Source organism: Podarcis tiliguerta (genome assembly GCF_965153285.1).
Source record: "Podarcis tiliguerta genome assembly, chromosome: 3".
Lineage (NCBI taxonomy): Eukaryota > Metazoa > Chordata > Lepidosauria > Squamata > Lacertidae > Podarcis > Podarcis tiliguerta.
This window is the reverse complement of record NC_139536.1, coordinates 3,696,342-3,711,324: the sequence shown is the minus strand read 5'-3', so window position 1 is coordinate 3,711,324 and position 14,983 is coordinate 3,696,342. Positions and strand designations below refer to the sequence as shown.

The following is a 14,983-nucleotide window of genomic DNA, read 5'->3' as shown; positions in this document are numbered from 1 at the left end:
AGGAGACTGAAAGCGCCAGTGCTCAGCTTTGAAGAAAGTGCAGTTTCCATTATGTTAGAATAAACTACACTTCCCTGAATACTAACTGTGGTTAGCTAAACCAGGATCTGAAACCGTTGCTTGATCCTGGTTTGTGTGAACTAACCACAGTTAGAATAAACCAGTTTTCAGACTTCAACCGCAACAGGAAACAGCAATTTGTTCAAAACCAAAAGTAAAAACTTTCACTGCCCTCTCTTAACACACAAAGGGGTGGGGAGGGCATATTACACAGAGGCTCACCATAGTCCACTGTTTAGCAATACCTCTGACTGTTACCATATTAATGGCATGTATGTTTAAGAAGATGACTTGCTGAAGCTGCAGAACTGTTTCCATTCTTTCTGTGGGGTTTCTAACAGAAGGCACTGCATCCTCAAAAAACGACATTACTCAAAGTTCAGTCAGGTGGAAGATGCAATGGGAACAAAACAGTTGTTTTGAAAATTCACTGCCAGTTTAGTGACTTACAAGTTGTAGCTTTGGGGGGGGGAGTCATAATTGTAAGGGTCATGGGGTGTGCGGGCTGTTGGGAGAGAAATAGTACTTCTGGTGGGGAAAACACTGTATTCCTTCTAGGGTAGCTCGTCCAACTTTGGTCCCCATCCTGCACTCAGCTCTCACCTGTGGCTTCTAGAAGATATCAGTACGTGACAGCAGCCACACCCTGGGAAACAGCTTTGACTGGCTGGCTAAACCAGGTGAGGGTAGCTTATGGGTCTCAAAGTTAGAGACTGCATGTGGAGACTTCAGTGGCATAGCGTGGGGGGTGCAAGGGGGGCCGGCCGCACCAGGCGCAACATCTGGGGGGTAGGGTTAGGGGGCGCAAATCCACGGGTTAGGGGGTGCAAATCCACGGGTTAGGGGGTGCAAATCCACGGGTTAGGGGGTGCAAATTACTTGCCTTGCCCCGGGTGCTGACAACCCACGCTACGCCACTGGAAGACTGCTTCTAACAGATTGAGAAGCTGAGAACAAGAGTGGGTCCAACAATCAAGAAGGCGGTTTCTGCACATGCTGTGCGGGAAATGAGGGGCAGATGGGGCTCGTCAACCTGGGAGAAGGAAACCTCTGGCCCTAAACCTCTGCTGCCTTCTGGGATGTCTTCAGGAGAAGAAACGGCTACGGAGTAAACCCTACGCAAATCTGGAGTGGGGTCCCTAAGACGCTTGGATGGCACCTTATACATCTCCTTCTAGCAACTCCTGCAGCCAAGCTGGTGCCAAATGTATTGTTCTGTTTTCCTTTAGACCACATCAGCGAAGTCGAGAGGGGGGGTCTTGTCGTTTTGGCAGCCCAGGACCTCCGTACACACTGCCCAGGCTTGCACCTGGGAAGGTCACTTTGGGTCTGCTAACACAGAGGTTTGACTTCAACTCCATAGACACATTCCATTGTCTCTCAAGACAGACAGATGCCGACAAATCATAAGTGTTGAAAGCAATGATGGAAATACACCCCACTCCCCATCCCCAATAAGCCAGATGTTGATATGGCAGATTAGCAGTCACCATGGGACAGAATAAGTGGGTTTTTCTCTGCTCGCTGTCCATCAGGGCCATTCTCAGGCTACATCTTAACAAAAGCTCTTGGGTATGCTTAGCCTGGGTAAGAGGAGAAACGTCTAAAGGGCTGTCCCATGGAGCCAACTTGTTTTCTCCAGCTCTGGAGAGTTGGACCCGAACCAATGGCTTCAAGTTACAATAAAAAAGATTACTATTTTATTATTATTATTTATTTAATTTCTATACCGTCCTATACCCGAAGGTCCAAAGAAACATAAGGAAAAACTTTCTGACAGTATGAGCTGTTCAACAGTGGAATGGATTTCCTTGGAGGGTGGTGGGCACTCCTTCCTTGGAGGTTTTTAAGCACAGAATGGATGACCATCTGTCATGGATGCTTTGGTTGGGATTCCTGCATTGCAGGGGGTTGGACTAGATGACCCTCTTGACCCCTTCCAACCCTTCAGTTCTATGATTCCTGCAATCAAGCAATTATCCTCTGCTTCTCAAGCCCAATGGCAGCTAGCAATCTGCACTGCAGTTGGGGCAAGGAAGCCATTCTGTTTCCAACATCCACCAAACTGGTGCTTGTGTGCATTAGAGGTGAGTTTGGTAACATCAAGTGCAACATAACAGGGCTCGGTGTTGATAATACACTGAAAACAAATTCACAGAACAAGCAGCAAACAATGAAAAATAAGGATTCCTGCTTTGGGCAGTTCCATCAATTAGTTCCACATTAAGAAAGGCTTCTGTACAAAACTTATCTGACAGGTTTAAACAATTTAAACAGGTTTAAATTTTATTTTATTTAAGGAGTAAGGTATGAAATAATCTGGGAAACACAACTTACCTCTACCTTTCCAGAGGTGGAAGATAATTCATGAGGAAACTATAATCAGACTCTTCAGTAAATCACATAAGCCGAGTAAAGGAATCTTAGAACTTCTGCAAACAGGTGCATCTATCATCAATGGGCAGCTGTCAGCTTAAGTCTCCAGTGGAAGGCCTCAGCATCAATTACTGAATTCTGGAGAGGAAAAAAGCAAGTCTTCCAATTAGCTCAACAACCTTGGACTCGAATTCCAGATTAACCATGTCACAAACGAAAATACTTAATTTCCAGATGGCACTCATTGCACGGATCAAAAGTGTTCCCAATTCCTGCAATCCAGGCATAGATGGTGCTTCAACCAATCCTGGGGGACGTCAGGACTTGTCCCCCCAAAGTCCCTGTACCTCTACATGCAAAACCAAACCAAAAACCAACCACTAAACTACATGCAGAGCTTATACTACTTCTAAGGAGAGGGGACACTTCAGAAAAGTGCTTTATACCAAGCCAGACCACTGATCCATCTAGCTTAATATTGTCTACAATATTGTTCTCCCTGCCCTACCTGGAGACGCCAACGATTGAATCTGGGCAGTTTGTTTCTGCCTCTTCCTAGCAAAAGGTATTATGGAATACATATTGAAAACAAGTCGCAAAAAGGTCTGCTTCAACACCAGTGCTCTACCCATCTGGACTCCAGTTCATTCCCCATGGAGCAGTAAGGCTGATGTGAGCTTTTCCACCAGCACCCCACTCAAATACACAGTATATGCCAGAGCTACAGAAAGGCACAATCCCCTTTCTCTCCTCATTGCCTTCTAGAACCCTGCTTTGATCAGATTTGCTTTCGAAAGCAATTAAGGCAATTGTGTACTTTTAGACCAGTGGAGGGCAAATGCTGGCCATTGGCCCAAAGACCAGAACAGCTTCTGAGAAGTATGTAGAATTCTTCTGTTAAGTTACCACCTGAATGAATGTAGGGATAAGTTCAAACATGCAACAGTATTAAAAGAAAAAGAAAAAAAGCAGTCTGTTAGAAAGACTCTTGTTTTGAACAGCTGGGATTTCCCCGGATGCAGAATTTCCAAGAAGGAAATGCAGGGATTCCGGCACGTGCTGCTGTTGCATTGCATTTGAATCATGAGGGGCTGAAGCAGGGTCAACCTTTCTGCTGCGGATTCTGCAAAGACACCTAGCGATGGGCTGGCTCTCTTTCCTTTTGACATGGAGTCTCGAACTAGTGCTAAAACAGACAAGAGTGGCTGCCTGAATAGTCACTGTCTGTCTGCTGTGTATGCAAAAGATGAAAGTTAGAGGCAGGTGAAGACTTCTTCCTTCCACTCACCGACCAGTTCTTTCTTTTCTATTCGTTTTTAGTGTTTTCATTGTTCTATATGTTGTAGCAGCAGTTTTCCTGTTTTGCAGTGCCACCTTTCCCAGATAGTGATTTTAATATTCTCAGTGGGGATTTTGTTTTTCTTTAGTGTTTGGTTCAAATTGGAATTTTGTCACTGAGGTTAATGAATGTATTTAAAAATCACGTACTGTTGTATTTTTAATTATTACTTTAAGTTGCCTACGGGCACTTTGTGTTAGGAGATACAAAAAATTTGACAACAACTGAACCACAAAATAATAAAAAGCAGGTCCAATTCACTGCGGATTGTGTCCAACACCGTGTGAGCTGAGTTCTGCCTGCACAATGGGACTTCCCCCTTTCTCTCCCTGCACACCCCAAAATTTGCTCCCTGAATCCTCTGAAGGGGAGAGGACGGTTCCACTGTACAAACATAACAGCAGAAATGGAAACAGCCCCAGATTCTCAACCGTCGCGATTTCTGTCCAATTATCAAGAGTTATCAAAATATTTTGCTTTGGGCAGTAGCAATTTCAGAATAAAAATCCTGTAAGAGAAATGAAGTGTGTCCAACTGGCGTTCAGCCATCTGCCACATTTATGAAACTTGATATGCTAATTTTATTAAGTGCATGGATAAAAAATTGCACGTTAGCTGCAGCCCACAATGTTTATTCAAATCCTTTCTGCTGATCAAATTATCAGAGCTTGCTTTATTTGACCTCAATGCAAATGTGACATTAACATAGTGGTAGCCAAGAAAACACACTCCCATGTGAGTGTGGCTCCACACAGTTATTGCTACACCAGTAAACGGCAACACGTATGGAACACCCTTTTATCAGTGACACCTTTATTACAAGAGATGCTGCAAGTTACAGTAGTCCGGAGGCATTCCACGCGAAAGACAAAGTCACAAGGCTCAAAGTTTGCAAAAACAACTGTAGCCGCAAGGAGCCCCAGCCACATGGAAGTCATTTTCAGCCAGCACTGTACCAATCCCACATCTTGAATTGCTGCATGGATTATTTTAGATTCAGAACACAAAGGTTTCCCCCCTTAGGACTCCTCCAGATGACCCGTTTATTGAGTATTTATTCTGATTTTCTTGCAGGGCAGTTATGCAACAAGGAAGATTCATCCTAATTTGTTTGCTGGGTGTATATACGTCTTCCCGTTAATCTGTCTTCACCACATTCCTCCATCACTTTCCTAACAACATTAAAAAAATAAAATAGATTTGTTGTCCTAGGATGTGATGGTTTGTGTATGCTCCTCGCAATAAGCACCCTCTGCTCACTCAGAAAGATATTTACAGTTCTTTATTTTACATATGTACAAGCAGCACAGTACAATCATGCATCCGAATCTTCCGGTTCAGATTCGGGGAGTGGTCTTCTCCTGTTTCTCCTCCAACAGAAAAGACGGGGCAGCTTCATGGGACGTCTCTGATCCCTGCGCTTCAACCTTCTCCTTCCCTGTCCTGAAGGCACAGGCTCTCCGTCTGTTCCTGAGCTCCCTGTGCGGTGCTGGGGCTCTGCTTCAGCATCGGAGAGCCTTCCCCGCCTCCTGGCTCTCTACCTCTTCCCCTTCCATCACTTCCTCTCTGTCTCCTTCTGACTGTTCCCGCTCTGACTCTTCTCCTCCCCCCGACTCAAAGGCGTTCCTTGGCATAGGGCGGCAGAGTTCTTTAGCCCAGTTCAATTGTGCAAACCTAAATTTCCATTATGTGCTTGAATCCCTCCTGCAAGATTGACAGTCTGGCAGTACCCTAAAAATTCATTATACGAGTCTTCTCTCCTGTTCTCCAAAATGCATTGACAAAGGGCTTTTGGCTTATTAATATAAATCTCTAGTAGAAAACTAGAGAAAACCACACCCAACAACCCTTCTAAAGAACAAGTAATGATCCCAGAGGATGCATGTGCTGCAGAGGCAAGAAGCAATCTTGGAACGGGACTGTTTGGAGCCTTCCCTTCCTCCACTTCCCACCTAGAAAAATCAAGGTTGTGCTTCTTTTCTGCAAGTGTTGGAACAACCCATTTAGTTTAAAACCAGTAATAGGCATTGCAGAACGGGGAAAATCTCTTCTCCTCTTTGGCCTGGTGACATCTTATTATAAGAGCAACTGCAGTTCAAAGATAATTAACACCCACAAATGGTTCTTGAAGGCAATCCACCTATTATGCTTGAATTTCTCTTCCCTTCCCAAGGCCTACGCATTTGCCAAAAGATGTTTTCGTTACTTGCAGATTTTCTTCTTCTTCTTCTTTATACCGCCACTAGACCACATTAATGGATGCCAAGGTCTTTTGCTTCCTTAATGTCATCACAAGCTGTTGCTTCCAGAGTCATCTGCCTTTGAGTGATTCAGCAGAGATGATCGGCTGTGGGAGGATTTAACCGGTTTTAAGATGCATCTTGATGCTCCTTCCATGCACGTAATAAAGTGCGACTGACAGAAACTGAACTTCAACCTGCTACAAGTTAATTACTACTAATAGCAATAATTGGTTCAGCGTTGTATTTTGCCCCATCCATTAAGCCACAAACATTCTCTCCTTGTAAACCACCCGTGAACTCGAGAGTCCGTGGTTCGTCCAACAAGTCTTTGGCATCTGAAACCAGATTCCATGGAACCTACTCTCTTATTAAGGGAATCAGAACAGAATCATTAAAAAAAATAAGTTTAACCAACAAAGGCAGTTGACACCTGAACAAAATAACCCATGGGATATACATGACAGCATTGCACAGAATAATTTATTCAATAAGGTAAAGGTAAAGGTACCCCTGCCCGTACGGGCCAGTCTTGACAGACTCTAGGGTTGTGCGCCCATCTCACTTAAGAGGCCAGGGGCCAGCGCTGTCCAGAGACACTTCCGGGTCACGTGGCCAGTGTGACATCGCTGCTCTGGCGAGCCAGAGCCGCACACGGAAACACAGTTTACCTTCCCGCTAGTAAGCGGTCCCTATTTATCTACTTGCCCCCGGGGGTGCTTTCGAACTGCTAGGTTGGCAGGCGCTGGGACCGAACAACGGGAGCGCACCCCGCCGCGGGGATTCGAACCGCCGACCTTTTGATTGGCAAGCCCTAGGCGCTGAGGCTTTTACCCACAGCGCCACCCACGTCCCTAATTTATTCATTTATTTATTTAGCATATGGGGGGCAGTATTTATTCAATACTGCCCCCCATATGCTAAAAAAGAAACACTTCAACATCCACAGGCTACAAAGACCATGAAATCGTTCCTGCTCTCTTGAAATTCCCCAGAAACAGGCACTGGGGGCAAGGGGAGCAATGCTAAACTCCAGCCTCAACAGGCTCCCTGTTGAAATTCAACCTGCTCCAGTTCTAAACAGCTGCATTCTACATTACAGATACGGTCAACCACTCCAAAGAGGAATTTTTCACGCTCCCTCCACTATTAAGATTTGATAGTTTATAACAGAAACCCCAACAGCCTTGAGCAGATGTCGCTGTCACTTTCTCTGCCAAAATTCATAACTTTTGATGGGAAATAGAACTTTGGTGTGTGTTTTTTTTAATACAGCCAGCAATAAAATGAAAGATTATTATAATTTACTAAGATTCTAAAGAATGATGACTACTGCACAGTACCAGTTTTAATTTAATCATTCTAGTTGTATCTGATGGATTATGCAAAGAAGTCTAAAATGCACTTTTATGGCGACTCAATTCATTTTGAGGGTCCCCCCCCCTCCAGCCCTAATTAGAAAAGGCAGTAATTTCATTTCCTCTAATAGAGCTCAAGTAATATGCCTCAAATTATTTACCTTTCCATCTCCTCAGAATGAAGCAACAGCTCATTCTAAGATCTTTTGAATGAAGAATAAAACTAGAATACTCTGTATTTCTATTATAAATTTAACAATCCAAATGCAATCCCTTTTGAAGAGGCCCTTCTCTCTCGCTGATCGCTTCGCTACTGCTCAGAGCACAGCACCAGCAGCTTCTCACTCCTAAAAGGGAAGGAGTTTACTACCACAGAAATGGGATTAAGAACAAACAGCTGCGAATGTATAAATGGAAATGAAGAACAGATAAGGCTGGATAGAAGCAGTAGTTTCCCCCCACACTGGTGGTAAGAAGAGATCTTCACACAGAAAGCTGCTAGCACCTGCAAACTGAGGTTTAAATAGTCAAGGGTTTGCCCTGTGCTTTCATGTTCAGGTGCCGAGATCAGTCAAAAGGGGGCCCTCTTGGTACCTCCTCTGCCCTCAGAGGTGCCAGGGGGGCTGGCAGCTGAGGAGTGGGCCTTCTCCATGGGCAGAGCCAAGGGAGGGCAGGGAGGGGCAGCTACCACCCCAAGTCAATAAAAATACATAGCAAACTGAAGTTCTGCCACCCCTAACAAAAGGCCTGCCCCTCCCAACAAAAAGCCTACCCCCCCCCAACAAAAATCCTGGCTATGTCCATGGCCTTCTCTGTGGCAGCCCCTAAGTTGAGGACATCCCTCCCGACAGAAGTACATCTGGCACCTCTCTTACACAACTTTCAGAGAATGTTGAAGACGCACCTCTCTACCCTGGCTTTTGACACTTGGGCCATATGTTTGAAGGACGCACCTAATAAATAATAATAATAATAATAATAATAATAATAATAATAATATATTTTTTAAATAATATTTATTGGAAGTTTAAAAGTTACAGAAAAAGAGCACAAAAAAGGAAAAAAAGAAAAGAAAAGAGAAAAAAAGTAAAAAATTACATAAAAAGAGAACAAAAAAAAACACAATACATCAAAACACAAAGAAACACAAAAACAATTAAAAACACATCCAATATTTATCCTTATCTTTCATTAACTTATTTCCTCGACCTCCTCACACCTCCCTTTTTTGTATTCCAGTTAACTATATCAGCAAATCCTTTCCATTTTTCACTGCTTTCTATCATTTAGTTATCTTAATTTATTTTAACCTTATCTTACCATCAAAACCTTAAAATTTATTTATACTTAACTCCTTATAATATTTCTACTAAAGTCATTTAATTTCATTCCAACATTTCCTAACATTCATTAATTTTACAATATTTCTCTAAATAGATTTTTAATTTTTTTTCCCAATCTTCTTCCACCGTCTCTTCTCCCTGGTCTCGGATTCTGTCAGTCCTTTCTATCAGTTCTATATAGCCCATCAACCTGGTGATCTTATAATAATTTATTATTTATACCCCGCCCATCTGGCTGGGTTTTCCCAGCCACTCCGGGCGGCTTCCAACAAAATATTAAAATACAATAGTCCGTCAAACATTAAAAGCTTCCCTAAAAAGGGCTGCCTTCAGATGTCTTCGAAAAGTTTGGCAATTGTTTTTCTCTTTGACATCTGGTGGGAGGGCGTTCCACAGGGTTAGGGTTGAAAAGTTGTTTCAAACTGTTTTTAATACTGCATTTTAAAGATGCGACTCGCCTCAGGACCTTAGGGTGAAGAGTGGCAGGCAAGCAAACAGGCAGGTAGACAGACAGGGCACCTTGTGCCTCCGCAGAAAGCACAGCTATGGCGTCCTTCCTTGGTTCCTGTAGTTTGCTACAGAAGAACAAGAAGTGCCCTGTCCCCAACACAATGCCACAGAGGCAAAGGCAGGAGATACGAGAAGCAGAATTACACTGGAAAGAGCCCTTCCGATCTCAGACCCACAACTATACTGGAATTACTTTTAACTTCTTTTATATATGGAATAGTTCTTAAATGTTTGCATTGTTTTTATATATGGAATTGTTCTTTCCTTGTTTACACTTTTCTTGTTTTATTACTGTATATGTATTTTATTGCTATAACCCACGCTGGTAAGCAAACTAACGTACAAACAATCATATCATATCCCGCTACCAGTCTCCTATGTTAACAACCATATTGTCAGTACTTTATCTATTATAAGAAAGTCGTGTTTGCCTGAATGGCCCTGAGGAGGTTCTAAATGTTCAGATCACTTATTTCACTGGAGAAATCGGTGAAGCAGGTAGAACAGAACACAAATAAGAACACATTTGTCAGTGGGGTTTGAATGAGAGAAGGAATGCACTTCTGCATGTAAGAAACAGAACAGAATTCCAAAGGGAGAAATGGGAAGACTGTGAACTTCAAGATAGAAAAAGAGAGGGTCACGAACATTTAGTCAATGCTGGTTATGTGCCAACGTCACTGGGAGCAAACCACAGTGGTACCTTGGTTCTCAAATGCCTTGGTAATCAAACACTGAAAACCTGGAAGCAAGTGTTCCGGTTTGCGAACTTTTTTTGGAAGCTAAACGTGCTCCGTTTTGAGTGTTACGCTTCCGATTTGAGTGCCACACTTACGTTTTGAGTGTTACGCTGAGGTCTGTCTGTTTTTGCTATTTATTTTGTGTTTTTGTTTTTGTGGCTCTTTTGTTTTTCTGACCATGTGGAACCTAGTTCTGCTATTGATTGATTGATTGATTGATTGATTGTGTGACTGCAGTACATTGTTTATTGCTTTCATTTTATGGATCAATTGTCCCGTTAGTAAAATTCATGTTAAATTGCTGTTTTAGGGGTTGCTTTTAAAAGTCTGGAACGGATTAATCCATTTTGCATTACTTTCTATGGGAAAGCGCGCCTTGGTTTTGGAACGCTTTGGTTTTGGAACGGACTTCTGGAACGGATTAAGTTTGAGAACCAAGGTACCATTGTAATGCCCTCTGGAATGAAGGCAATGTTTTGTGATTAGGCATTTCACCACTTTTCAAAACAAACACCAAAAATAAGATCCTGGCGTATCTTTTGGCACCCGATTCAAAAGAGGATAAAACACTATGCCTTCTGAGAAAGCCTTGCTCTCACCTTGTAAGGGCTTTATTTGGCCTCACTGATGCAGCCAAATGGATTGACCACATAACATTGCACCATCATATTCACTAAATGCTTCCCAACTAGCTGGGAAGCCCTAACCCAACCACAGATGGCAGGGGATGGGGGGTGAGAGAGAAGGAAAATAATTCTGAGCAGGAAATGGAACAAAGGACAATGACTGGTAAATTTTCTAAGATGTTATTACTCTCAATTAAGGATTCTTTTCATAGTTTAAAGCCAGAAAAGGAAAAAGGGGTGCATTTGGTTCTGTTCTTGAATACAGGTTTAGGATTGGCAAAGGCTTTGTGCCAAGCTTTTATTACATTCAGTCACCTGTCCCCACCTTGCAATATAATTATATTTTAAATATGTTGATAACACAGTAATGTGAGAGATCCAAGTACATAAACAGAGGGGGATATGAATACAAACCAGGCTTGTTTATTATAATCCTAGGTTGATCATTAAACATACCAAAGCAAACAAACGATATTGTACAACTCCGTGAAGGTAGGGTAGCAAAGCCATGACCAAGAGCTTGAGTGTATAATTAAAAATGTGGGTAGAAAAGCTAATTACACATAACCAAATCACAAACACCCTCCTCAAAAGCGGGGACGGGACGGGACACGAATTGCCCAGTATGGAGCTCACAGTACAAGTAGGATTTCTGCCAAGAATTGTCCATCTCTGGCTAAATAGTTATCTTCCTGTGAGTTTAGCAAGTCAAAAAGGGAGGGTTTTTTCTGCTTTATTTTCTGTGGAGTTTTTTCCATTTCATAAGTCCATTAGTAGCAACAAATGGGTGTCAACTGCAAATGCAATATTAAGGAAGCTTAGCAATTTCAACATTTTTAGCTTGTTTACCCAATACAAGTTAAACGAACATGCTCAATTAGATCACTGTAATTTAATTTATGGAAAAATATTGTAGAATTTCAGCCTGTGCAAATCACCCTAATTTCTTCCCCAATTCAAACATTTCTGGAGAACCCACCAGCACCCTAAAAAACAGCTCTGTGTGCCCCACCCACCCACGGCAAAGAAAAACAGAGGCATAAATGGAGACATTCACTGGATTAAAGGCTATTTCCCCATGCAGAGGAGCGTATTTCACAATGGTTTGTAATACTTTGGTAAACTTCCTTAATGGTCAGCTGCCAGCAGAATCCAGCAATGCCACAGCCTCTTAAGCCCTTGACCACTGTCCAAATGAAGTACCTAAGAAGTTATGGCAAAACCACCTTATATAGAATTTCAGCCCCCTCACTACACTATATTCCCCACCTCATATCAGTCAAGATATGACGCGGCAGCTAAAAAAGGCAATGCAATTCTGGGCTGCATCAATAGGAGTATAGCATCTAGATCAAGGGAAGTAATAGTGCCACTGTATTCTGCTCTGGTCAGACCTCACCTGGAGTACTGTGTCCAGTTCTGGGCACCACAGTTCAAGAAGGACACTGACAAACTGGAACGTGTCCAGAGGAGGGCAACCAAAATGGTCAAAGGCCTGGAAACGATGCCTTATGAGGAACGGCTAAGGGAGCTGGGCATGTTTAGCCTGGAGAAGAGGAGGTTAAGGGGTGATATGATAGCCATGTTCAAATATATAAAAGGATGTCACATAGAGGAGGGAGAAAGGTTGTTTTCTGCTGCTCCAGAGAAGCGGACACGGAGCAATGGATCCAAACTACAAGAAAGAAGATTCCACCTAAACATTAGGAAGAACTTCCTGACAGTAAGAGCTGTTTGACAGTGGAATTTGCTGCCAAGGAGTGTGGTGGAGTCTCCTTCTTTGGAGGTCTTTAAGCAGAGGCTTGACAACCATATGTCAGGAGTGCTCTGATGGTGTTTCCTGCTTGGCAGGGGGTTGGACTCGATGGCCCTTGTGGTCTCTTCCAACTCTATGATTCTATGATTCTAAGAAGCTATACAGCTGGGATGCTTCTCCCCCTATAATCTTTCATTAGATTACAGTGGGTGGCAAATGGATGGGGAAGAGTAAAGGCAATGGATGGGAGAGTAATCGGATGAGCCGGATTGCTGTACCAGCAGTAGGCTTGCATACCCCACCCCTTCAACCCTTTTCTCCAAAAGGGCACTGGAAAATATAACTAACAGCAAACTAGAAACATGACAGACATGAACAGGTCAACGCACAGTGCAGAGTGAATGTGAGATATGCCCTGAGAATCTTTGGCATTGGCACATAAATAAAACTGTGGAAAATTCAAATTCATTCTATATACATTCTGAAAGGATTCATGGCAGAATTACTGGGTGACCAAGGCAGAATTTCCAAAATGGCTCAAGACTCACCAGCTCAAATTGTTGGTTATTTTAATACATCAGTATCTTCAAATGACTACAATATATCAGGATAATAATTTACAGGATACGCAACGGAATAAGGTTTGAATAGAATGCCATGGAGAGACGGACTGGGAGGTCCTGAGAAAAATATATAAAAATTGTGGAAAATGTAGATTAGATAGGTAGATGATAGATAGATTGATGATAGATAGATGACAGATAGATTGATGACAGATATAGATAATTACAACTGCCAGGATGTGCCAGTGAGTAACAAGGACCACTCTGGGTCCAGTTCTTCCCAACATTCTGCCCGTAAGTGTCTTCTGCCTATCTAACTATGTTCATAGGATTTCTCCCAAACCAATCTTATCTTGAAATGTTTTCCCAACAGTTACGGAGATAAGCCCCCCAAAAGAAGAGTTAGCCCAACAGGACCTCATTTGCAGGCAAACATTGTTCAAATGAAGTATCACACCATACTAATGTTAACGTAAGTTTGTCACTGAGCAAACACCCTGGATAAGCTGTTGTTGGTATCTGTCTGTCTTGAGAAACAATGGAGTATGCCCTCCAGGGGTGAAGTCAAAACAGCTGTGTTAGCAGCACTGAAGTGACATCTTCAGTGCGTAAGCCTGGGCAGTGTGTCTGGAGATTCTGGGATGCCCAGATGACAAGACCAAAGGAAAGCAGAGCAATTTGTTTGGCACCAGTAACTGCCTTCTTGACCATTGGGCCTACTATTAGTCTAATCTGCTCAATCCACAGAAACAACGCAAGGAAACTCCCTAGCAGTCTCACCAAGGTTTTGATATCCATCGGCTACCCTCACCTGGTTTAGCCATCCAGTCGAAGCTGTTTCCCAGGTGTGGCCACTGTCACATGCTGACAGCTTCTAGAAGCCACAGGTGCACTCATGTAATAATTCACCCAAGCTATGTGCATAACTGGGCCAACTTCCTTACTGCTCCAGAGAGAAAGCTAGCATAGTGCTGGCGTAGGTTAAGCCAACCACAAGCCTAGCATGAAATGTTCAACCTAGGCTTGTAAATGTTTGCTCTCTGAGCCATGCCAACAAAGAGCATGCAATCATTAGGTGGGGCAGGGGGTGGTGGCTTGGAATCAGGCCGGCAGCTTGACTATGGCTAACTCAGTCTAGAGCTACTTCCTAAGGTGCTAAGCCAGAGGGCACAGCTTTAAAAACTAAGGCAAGATGGAACTCCACCGGCTCAAAAGGAAGCTGCAGTATGAACCTCTGGAAACCTCCGCTGATGGCCTCGCAACATCAGAGAGATGAGGCAGCCATGCTAACAACTTGCAATCTGCCCCAGCGACACAGAGTATTGACTCCTTTCACAGAATGGAGATGTGAATTAGAAGCATGACACTTGGTCACAGTTCCAAAACACAAATGGGAAGAGGTAGCAGTGCCTGTGTCCTATTTACATAGAAAACGGCTGATCTTTGAATAAGATATGTGTAAAGCCATTAAGAAAACAGGCAGGGAGGAGGCCTTGAGAGCTCTTTGGACAGCCTCTCACATCACGATAATAAGACGCTATTATATATTCGGCTGTTTTACAGCTGTTAAAAGCTTTTAGAACTATCCACTAACAAACTTGTATCCTTTCCAATCTCTCTCAGCATGACAGAGTAGATGGGACTCCTTCTGTGCTCCACTTTGTAAGACTAATAAAAACTTTCCACTTCCATCTCAGAGCTTTTTTTAATGCCATTAAGCTACAAAGCTTCTCTGATTGAACATCCCAGCAAAGTGAGCACATTATTAGTGTTCAGATTTGTCTGCATCTCTCCAAACTGAATTAGGAATAGCCCATTTAATTGCAAAATTAATTTAGCAAAGCAGCAGAGCTTTTGAACCAGTGAATTAAAGGATACAAGAAGGGCATTTGACCATCACCTGTTGTAGTGAATGAGTTGCTCCAGAACAAGGGAGCAGATGTCAAATACTCTGTCCTTTGCAAATGAAAAGTAAAAAGGGGTTTTACCACTGCAAGGAAGAGTTCGGCAGGCTTGTGACCCCAAAGAAGAAATACTTGTTGCTTTATCCTCCCTTCAGCAGATCAGAGAAA

At 43.0% G+C, this 14,983-nt stretch overlaps 1 protein-coding gene across 4 annotated transcripts in view; it reads right to left on the bottom strand.

Annotated features, from left to right (window-relative positions):
* The window catches only part of NCOA1 (nuclear receptor coactivator 1), a 313,251-nt gene that overhangs the window by 232,624 nt on the left and 65,644 nt on the right, over window positions 1-14,983 (bottom strand). For all 4 annotated transcript variants that reach the window (XR_014509245.1, XM_083432484.1, XM_083432488.1 and 1 more), the window contains exon 2: window positions 2,398-2,574. The gene's annotated coding sequence lies outside the window, so the exon portion shown is untranslated. The remainder of the gene's footprint in view (window positions 1-2,397; window positions 2,575-14,983) is intronic.